This window comes from Cololabis saira, chromosome 22, assembly GCF_033807715.1.
Source record: "Cololabis saira isolate AMF1-May2022 chromosome 22, fColSai1.1, whole genome shotgun sequence".
In the NCBI taxonomy this organism is placed as follows: domain Eukaryota; kingdom Metazoa; phylum Chordata; class Actinopteri; order Beloniformes; family Belonidae; genus Cololabis; species Cololabis saira.
Window position 1 is genome coordinate 32,158,343 of NC_084608.1, and position 10,765 is coordinate 32,169,107.

Sequence of the window (10,765 nt, forward strand, 5' to 3'; positions counted from 1 at the left end):
GCCAGCCAGCAGGCACAAGCCCCAAGCCACACTGCTAGACAATAAGAAATACTGTATATTATATAAATATATATATATAGTATTGATACCTATTTATTTATAAGAAACATGGATATATACTATTATTATTGAAATAATTGCACTACCTCCATTGTTTACTTGTACCCATTCTTGCAATATGTTGTTGTTTTCAATATGTTATTGTATAGATACCTATTTAATTTTGGTATTGAAAGCATTTATATGTAACATGTATATTTATTATTGCAATATAAGAAATTGCACTACCTCCATTTTTTAAATTGTAACAATTTTTTTAAGCATTCAAATTGCACTAGGTTCTGTGTTCTCAGGTTGCAATACTTTCAAATAAACACTTCTTGTTTTTGCACATCAAACTGTTATTTCTCCTTGTTTATAAGACATATGCATTTAAGTATGTTTATTGTGAAGATTTTGGGTATGGATGCGACAGACACTTATGGCTGTATTTCAGACACATTTATTTCAGTGTGGGTTTTAGCATCACTCATTTTTGCAACACAGGCTAGAACACCCATGACAACTTCGAGGTGTGGAAGTCCAGTGTAGTACTTCACTTTGTTGATGTCATCCTTCAGGAAATGTTCACCCATTTTCCTCTGACCGAGCTCCCGTTTCAGGGCCCTGTTCTCTTCCAGCAGCTGCTTGATTTCATCCTGCCGACGATGACAGAAGTCACATTCTGTCAGCGGTCTCTGGTCAGCTCCATCGTCTACTGGTGCTGGTGTCTCCACTGTGGATCAGATAAGATATAGTATATTCTGAAGGAAATCATTAGAGCTAAATGTGCCACATACAGCTGCAACAAAAACAAGATATGGTCTTGTATCTGCTGGCTCTGTAAGGCTTACCTGCTGGAAGAAGGTCATCCATAACTGTGTCATCCATCGCAGGTGTACTGTCAGTCCTCCGCCGTTTTCTCCTTCCCTTCTCTCATAGCGTGCAGTCGATGTGACATTTATCTTAGTGTGGCCCAGGTTGAGAGATGGGCCTCAGTCTGGGTGGGAGCTGTACATTTCATTTGCTGGTTTTCCTGGTAACACAATCAAAATTATTATCCCAAAACATAAGTCTTGAAAAAATATAGAACCTTAATGTTATGTTATGATAGGAACACTTATTTGAATGGATGTGCATAACATAGATGTGGCACTCATAGTCATGACAAGGCACCTGTAATGACTTTATGATTTCTTACATGTCATGATTATGAGTGTCACGTCTATGTAATGCATAGTGTTAGCTTTGTGACTGCCTTTACGTGTGTTTGTGTGAGCGCTTCTATGTGTGTGTGTGTGGTGTCGCGGTTGAAGGAGAGACAATGTATAAAAAGATAATCATACAGCATCTTTAACTTACCAGAATGAAAATGCAGGGAGCAGACTCTCATCGACATCGGGATAATGTGGAAGGTTATATTTGGTCGTCTTACAGCCAAGCGAGCCGACGACTGTTTGTTATCTCAGATGTTTGGAGGTTCTGCCTCCGAGCAGGAACCGGTGAAAAGTTAAACCATAAGCGATTTTTTTCCCCACGTCTGTTATGTGGAGCTGCTGCTGCAGCCACAACACAGCAACAGGCTACCAGGGTTTACAGAATAATGTAAAGTAACCATTTCACGTAAAACACGACGAAGAGGGGGCACGTCTGTACGCGGTGCGTAGTGGTCTGAAGAGCTGCTAATGGTTCGTCCAGCATGGCGGCTGCGCCAGGTGATGACGTAGATTGCGACTCTCTCTATTATTTCGAGGGAACGAAATACTTAATTCGTTCGCTCGATATCCTAAATCGAGGGAACGAAATAATTAATTCGTTCCCTCGAAATAATTATTTCTTTCCCTCGATTTAGGATATCGAGCGAACGAATTAGGATATCGAGCGAACGAATTAGGATATCGAGCGAACGAATTAGGATATCGAGGGCTCGAGTTAGCGTTCTTTATTTATTTTTTCCTCCAGTGGCCACTCGGGGGCTCCGTACAAATAACATCTAAACAGAAAAAGGGGTAGGCTGAAGCAAAGCTTATTATCCACCGCTGCCACTGTAGCATCTCAGTTTGGTGTTGGTTCTGATTGTTGATTTCCTGTATCTGCTCTCCCCTCTGAGGTTGTAATGGCTTTGTCTTAAATTGAACATATTTTGAACACAGTCTGGCAGCATGTTATTGTTGATTTTGAACATGAGCTGTGCAGTTTTGAAGTCCACCAGTTCATTGAATTTAAGCTCATTTGAATCTATAAATAATTGGTTGGTTGAGTGCTTGTATCCAACTTTGTTTGAGTCGCATTGCTTTTGTTTGGAGTAAAAATATTGGTTTCGTGATTGTCTTAAATGTGTGTCCCCATACTTCTATACAGTATGTTAGTTAGTTAGTACGTTGGTTTTATTAAAGATTGATACAGGAGTTTTAGTGAGTTTAATGTTAGAATATTTTTACATATAGAATTGCAATGGTTTTTGATATTTTGTTTTTTTAAGAAGTTGACGTGAGGCTTCCAGCACAGCTTATGGTCAATAACCACTCCAAGAAACTCTTTCCACTTCCACATTATCAATAGTGATTTGTACACTTTGATTAATAGGTCAATTTCCAAAAATAATAAATGTAGTTTTACTTTTACTATTTAATGATAACTTACCTTAAAACCAGCAAATGAAAGCTCTTAATGGGGAAATTTTGTATTTGTAAAGTGAATTCTCACTGAGAATTTGTCCCCAACAAAAGTACGTTTTTGTTTGTAGCTTACAGGTTGATGCAGCCAAACGGAGTTGATGTCAGAGTTTTCTTTTAATAAGTGTCTTCATATATATTCATGGTCACTACTTTTATCTGATAAAAGCTTTCACAGTGTGAGATTTATTCACCTTTCCACCTTGCAGCAGACGTTAGATTAGGTGTGTGAGTGTGTGTGTCCTTCACTTTGACATATTTTACATATTTTATTAACAGATGAATTCCTGATTCTGTAAGACGACTAAAATCACGGATGTGAAAAAAGAAAAAGACGAGACAGTGATGGAGCTGTGTGTGTAGTGTGTGTAGTGTGGTGATCAATGCAGTGTTTATGTACCACTGTCATGTATGTAAATGAATGTGTTGCAATAAAAGGAAAGAGAAGCAAGGTGGAGCACTATATATTGTTTTTCGGCACTACCTTGTTCTCTATAGCTGATATAACATGAATTACTCCTTTGTGGGATCAATAAAGAGAAAATTAAATATATTATATTTGGTGCCTAGCCGTTTCCCAAGTATATTAGTGCGTGTGTGAATGAATAAATGAGACGTAAAACGTACATTTCTTTGTAGAAAGGCGCTTTAACAACATTATTGTGTGTAATTCATCCAAACTGCAGAACTATTGATAGATTACAGACTGTAATTACATTAATTAATGACAGAAGACGGATGAAGATTGTTTTTACACAAATTTCTCCTCGAAACAGACTCGTTGTCGTCGTACTTTAAACTGTTTATTGTAAATTTATTTTGAAAGGAACAACAGGATGTACTGTTGTCATTTAATTATTCTAACTTTACCCTGACTGCAATTACCTTGTATAACCGCCAGAGGGCGAACTGCTAGAGGGCGAAACGTTGTTACGATCGCCCTCTTGTGGTGACACTAGAAACTACAGTTTTCTTCCACTTAACGACATTATCGTCTGTAATTCATTTTAATTACAGAACTATTCATAAATTACCGACTGTAATGACATTAATTAATGACAGAAGACGGATGAAGGTTGTTTTTGCACTAATTTCTCCTCGAAACAGACTCATTTTGCCCTTTTAACTGTTGTCGATTTATTTTGAAAGGAACAACAGGATGTACTTTTTATTACATTCTTCTTCTTCTTTTATTACTTACATTCTTATTGAAAAACACCATCGAATACAATTTATACTATAATATATGATATATACTATAAATATATATTATACTGTAACGTTCTAGGAGAGACGTGCTGACAGAGTACTATAATATATGATATATACTATAAAAATATACTATACTATAACGTGCTGACAGAGTACTATAATATATATACTATAAAAATATACTATACTATCACGTGCTGACAGAGTACTATAATATATGATATATACTATAAAAATATACTATACTATAAAGTGCTGACAGAGTACTATAATATATGATATATACTATAAAAATATACTATACTGGGTCACGTGATGACGGCCTAGGAGACGGTCGGCTTTTCGGGAGCTCCGCCAACACCCTTTATATTTTGCATTCTCTCTTAAACCACGTTGTCATTTTATAATGCCAGTGCAGTAGTATGACTCTAGAACTATTCTGGTCCAAGGAACACCAAACAATGCCGGGCCGAAAGAGAGATAAATCGCGACAGCCAACGGATAACGCAGCTACGCTGCTGGCTCATCATGGCGGCGAGCATGATGAGGAAGAAAATGACGAGGCAGAGCTGGACCCGGGTCTCGCTAAAGCTTTGGACTTGATGACCAACAAGCTAATGGTGGCTATCAACGAAAAGCTTGAACCTCTGGCTCAAACAGTCCTCTCTCACACTACCGAGCTGAAGAAGACTAAAGACCGCTTGGATGAAGCAGAGGCCAGGGTCCTACAGCTCGAGACAGCTAACGAGTCGCAAGGTAATTCTATAACAGCCCTGGAGAAAAAAGTGGAGGTCCTCATCGACCATGTAGACGACCTGGAAAACAGGGGGCGACGGAAAAATATCCGCATCTTCAACCTGCCAGAGGATGTGGAGGGAAAAAATGCTTTGGACTTTTTTGAACATTGGCTACCAGATTTTCTCGACATGGATGCTAAGGGGGGACGAGTGAAGCTGGAACGGGCTCACCGCTCTCTAATGCCCAAGCCCGCGCCCGAACAACGCCCGCGCCCGGTCATCATTCGGTTCCACGCCTTTCCGGAGAAGCAGAGAGTGATGGCAGCAGCCCGACGTAAGGCAGCGGGCGGGGATATTACACTGGAGGGGAAGAAAATATCCTTTTACAACGACCTGTCCGCCGAAGTGCTTCGTAAACGAAAGGAGTTTAACGAAGCCAAACAACATCTCCGGCAGATCGGTGCTGATTACTCAATGCTTTTCCCTGCAAAGCTGCAGGTGTCACTGAACGGCAAGAAGAAAACCTTCCTCTCCCCTGCAGAGGCTCTTACCTTTGCAAAACAGCGCAGGTCGTCAGAAATGACAGATACTCCGCCCACTGAGAGCTAAGTCTGAAATCTTGGTCATGCACTGATCATAATGTTCTATTATGACGCATCTTAAGTTGCATTCATGTGTATGATTATTCCTTATTATAATATTCACTAAGATGTCGCCATAGTTACTGATCGCTGATATTTATTCAGTCGAAGTACAGCTGGTTTTTGTACAAGTAACTATTTAAATACTAAGACTAATAAGTTTAAAACTTTTGTTTAATTGGGTGTTGCTGTGAGCCCCTGCCGACTAGGTAATGTCACTTGCTTTGTTTTTTGCTTTTTTTTTCCTGTTTACATAGTGTGAGAAGCACGTCTTCCCCCCCTAGTGGAGGTCTTGTAGAACAGCAATCCCCTCTCCATCTGGGGAGAGATCCCAACACATTTTTCTTTTTTTTTTCCTTTCTCTTTCTCTCTTGCGCCCCCCCCCCCCCCCCCTTTTTTTTTTTTTTTCAACATGCACAGTGTTTTACTGTATTTGTTCCATTTGTTCTGGTTTTGTGTTAGTTCATGCTCAGTATTGGTCTTTCATATTCAGTATACAATGTCAACACATTTGGATAAACTGCCTAAAAAAAGATGCCACCTTACAAACTAAAATTTTGCTCATGGAATGTAAGGGGTCTGAGAGGTAATGTGAAACGTAGGAAGGTTTACTCTTTGTTGAGGAGGGAGAGGGTTGATGTGGCTCTACTACAGGAATCCCACTTAGAAGACAGCGAGCATCTCAAACTTGAATACAGTTGGGTTGGCCAGGCGTACTTTTCCTCTTTTACCACCAGCAGCAGGGGGGTTGTTATATTGATACACAAGAATTTGCCATTTCAATTAAAAAAGTGTATAAAAGACAAGTACGGAAGGTTTGTAATTATAAATGGTGTGTTAAATAGCAAAGAAATTACTATTATGAATCTCTACTGCCCACCTAATTATTCCCCGGACTTATTAACTAAAGCATTTTCAGAATTTGCTGAAATATCTTCACCACTGGCCTTGGTGGGAGGTGATTTTAATTGTCTATTTAATCCTCAACTTGATAGACACCCTCCACGAAATTCTTCTCTGACAGCCCAGGCCAGAGCCCTTTTGTCGACTTGTGGGGAAATCAACTTGGTTGATACATGGCGTATGCTACATCCATCTGATAGGGAATTCACCTTTTACTCCCCTCCTCATAAGTGCCACACACGTATTGATTATTTTTTAGTACCCCAGTCTGTGTTACAATTTGTGTCCTCCTGCTCAATAGGCAATATTGTGGTTAGCGACCATGCGTATATGTTCCTTGAATTGTCTCTTGACATAGAATCCCCAAAAAGTAAACGTTGGAGATTGGACACGCGTCTCCTGAAGGATGACAAATTCATTTCTTATCTAAAAAGAGAATTTAGGATATTTTTGTCTATTAACTCACAATCTACCAATAACCCATCCTTGCTGTGGGAGACATCAAAAGCATATATTAGGGGTTTAGTTATAGCCTTCTCAGCTTCAAAAAAGAAAAAACAGTTGGAACAACAGCGAAAACTTGAAAAAGAACTGGACGATATTAAAAATGCACTTTGCTCTACATCAGACCCGTTACTCTTGCAAAAGAAATGTGCTGCACAGGCTGCTCTGGATACTTTACTAACACAACAGGCTAAGAGTGCTCTTCTCTTCTCAAAGCAAAGGTTATATGAGTATGGGGATAAACCCAGTAAGTATCTATCTCACCTGACCAAAATTAAAAGGGACCCTCAAGTGATTCCTTCCATTCAGGATGAAAATGGCACCCGCCACTTTGATAACAAAAACATTAACAACACCTTTAAGCGGTTTTACACTAGGCTGTATGAATCAGATCAACCACCAGGTGTCTCAGATAAGATGGCATCCTTTTTGGACAGATTAACCCTTCCAACCATCTCTGATTCCCAAAAATGTGAATTAGATGCTCCCATCTCCAGGGAAGAGGCTCTATCAGCACTAAAAAGCCTGCAGTCAGGCAAGGCACCAGGGCCTGATGGGCTGAGCAGCGAATTTTATCGGGAATTTCAAGATGTGCTTATAGACCCACTCCTAGACATGCTGGAACATTCTTTCAATACTGGTAGCCTCCCCAACTCGCTAAGGGAAGCCGACATTACCTTAATTTAAAAAAAAGGAAAATCCTCTGAAGACTGCTCAGGATATAGGCCTATTGCTCTTTTGAATCAGGACATTAAAATATTATCTAAAATATTGGCACTACGTCTCGAGAAAGTCCTACCTTTTCTTATCAAAGAGGATCAGACAGGATTCATCAAGGGTAGAAGTTCTAGTCACAATGTTAGGAGGCTGCTGCATATTATCAACATTTGTCAAACACAGAAAATTGATAGCGTGGTAATTTCATTGGATGCTCAAAAAGCTTTTGACCATGTTGAATGCAAATACCTGTTTAATGTCTTACAAAAATTTAATTTGGGAGATAATTTCATTAGATGGATCAAATTATTATATAATAATCCAATGGCTGCAGTCATTACCAATGGTTACAGATCTGACTACTTCCCACTTCAACGCTCAACACGCCAGGGCTGTCCTCTCAGCCCCGCCCTTTTTGCCCTTTCGATAGAGCCTCTCGCTGAGGCCATAAGGAGGGATGCTGAAATAGTTGGTATAAATGTGGGTGGGACCCAACATAAAATTTCTCTCTATGCCGACGACGTCTTGCTTTATGTGCTAGAGCCTGAAAAATCTGTTTCACATCTTGTTGATGTAATCACTCTGTTTGGGCAATTTTCAGGTTACAAAATAAATTTCTCGAAATCTTTGGCTATGCCAATGGGAAATCTTAGAACTGATACATTACCCTCATTCCCATTTAAATGGTCTATTACGGGTTTTGTCTACCTCGGTATTCATATCACACCATTGTTTCATGAAATGTTTAAGGCTAATTTCGGCCCCCTCTTTGACTCCATAAGAAAAGACCTGAACAGATGGACTCCTCTCCCCTTATCATTACTTGGCAGAGTTTCTATCATTAAAATGAATATTTTGCCTAGAATATTATACCCCCTACAGATGATCCCTATACTTTTGTCAGGCAAGGTACTGAAGCTGCTTAATGGCTGGCTGAGTGACTTCATATGGAACAAGAGGAAACCCAGGTTAAAAATTACAAAACTACAACTCCCTAGCTCTAAAGGGGGTCTGGATCTCCCTAACGTCAGATGGTATCAGCTGGCATCCCATTTAAGATTTGTTGCAGAGTGGGTCAAGGAAGACATGACTTCTGATTTGCTAAATTTAGAAAAGTCACAGACCTCAGGCTCCCTACCGGGCCTCCTGGCCTTCAAAGATTTAAAATCTGCCAGGAATCACTGCAATAATAATCCTATAATCTGTAATACACTAAAAGCATGGTTTATTACACAAAAGCTTGAAGGGAGGTCTGGACTAACATCTCCTTTGGTCCCGGTTCAGGGCAACCCTAATTTCTTACCAGGCATGAAGAATGGTGGATATAACGCTTGGACATCTCAAGGAATAAAGCGATTGTGTGATTTATTTCAAGGCGCAACCATGTTTTCGTTTGCAGAACTGCAAGAAAAGTATAATCTCCCCAGACATGATTTTTTCAAATACCTACAGATTCGAGATTACATAAACAGGGAAACTACTCTTAATACTGATGCTGCTACATCTGCAGTTGAGCAATTACTCCTCCTTGGCCCAGCTAAAAAATCCATTACTCGCTTTTACAATGTTTTAAGCCAGACTGAAGCTATAAATGTACAGGATACTATGCGGACGTGGCAGGGAGAACTTGGTGTGGATATTGATGAGGATAAATGGACTAAGATATGGACTCAAACAAAGAAAATATCTGTATGTAACCGTGCCAGGTTGTTGCAATTCAAAATTTTGCACCGTTTGCAGATCTCTTCTAATAGAAGACATCAAATGAATCCACAACTCTCACCTTTATGTTTAAAGTGTAAAATTGCAGTGGGCACCTATACTCATTGTGTTTGGTCTTGTACTAAAATCCAAGCATACTGGATGGATGTTCTGCAAGATCTGGAAAATATATTTGGTGTTGCGTTACATATGGACCCTCTTTCTTTAATCCTGGGTTACCCCAATCAACGCTCTATTGTGGATGTCAACTCTACCAGACTGTATAATATTCTTACGTATGCAGCAAGGAAAAACATCTTCCTATCCTGGATAAGCGACAAACCCCCCACTAAATCGAACTGGCACAAGATAATAATGGAATGTTTTCCTCTGGAGTACTTAACCTGTTTGCTTCATTCGTCAGAAGGACGGTTTAAGGACATTTGGACTCCGTATCTTCACTTCTCTAACTCTACAGTGGCTTCAATGCTCGCAAATGTTATTCTTGACTAGCTAATGTAGATTGATGTATCTACGGCCTGACTTTATTATTTTTATTTGTTTTTCTATAAAGAAGGGGTTTCCTTTTACTGTACTGGTTAAGTGAAGGTATAATGCAAATATGTACTGTCTAGACCAACGTTATACTGAGCATTGCTGTTTTGTTTTTTTTTATTGTTGTGCTTATGTTAATGTAAAAAAAAAAAAAAAAACACAATAAACATATTTGAAAAAAAAAAAAAAAAAAATATACTATACTATAAAGTGCTGACAGAGTACTATAATATATGATATATACTATAAAAATATACTAAACTATAACGTGCTGACAGAGTACTATAATATATGATATATACTATAAAAATATACTATACTATAACGTGCTGACAGAGTACTATAATATATTATATATACTATAAAAATATACTATACTATAACGTGCTGACAGAGCGGCCGTCTTGGTCCAGACCTGGTGACGTCACATACGACCAGTGGAGGTTAGTGGTATTTCAGAATCCTAATTACTAATTAATCACAATCAGTCCAATTTCAAGCTGATTTATGGCCAAATTATTTGATTGAAAACTTCACATTTTTAGGCCCTCTTAGGTACGTGGCTATTTTATGTTTTACTATGAATACAATTTGGATTTTGTGTCTACAGTAGCAAACCTCCAAAGCTGTGATAATGCCCGACTTTTTATTCCACCTGGATGTTCAATTTAAAAGAACATTTGGGAAAAAAAGTGTCTACTGATGGAAACAGAAGTCAGATTTTAATTTGACCTTTTTTTTATGCAATATTTTTATTCATTTTTCACTTTTACAAGCAAAGAATGGATACATAATATGATACACAGAAATAACAAGCAGCAAATAAACAAACAGAAAAAAACCCAATAAAACACCAGCTCAGATTCATATAAATAATACCCTGGGTTACTGTAAAAATATATAGTATGACCAGTCAAGACATCAGGCTCTACATAGTTCAAGTAACGATCCCAGACTTTATAGAATTGGTCTATTTTTGAATGTAATATAAATGTCAGGTATTCTAATGGCACCAGATCAAACACCACTCTTTGCCAGCCTTTAAAAGTTGGTACTTTGTAATACAATACAGCCTCCGATT

The 10,765-nt window shown here is 38.7% G+C and overlaps 1 long non-coding RNA gene across 1 annotated transcript; it reads right to left on the reverse strand.

The window, feature by feature from the left end:
* Positions 1-503: 503 nt before the first annotated feature.
* LOC133423577 (uncharacterized) lies at positions 504-1,543 on the reverse strand. The gene is made up of 3 exons (XR_009770822.1): positions 1,402-1,543; positions 894-1,075; positions 504-775 (listed from the first exon to the last, which is right to left on the reverse strand). It is a non-coding gene; the product is annotated as an uncharacterized LOC133423577 (long non-coding RNA).
* Positions 1,544-10,765: the final 9,222 nt, after the last annotated feature.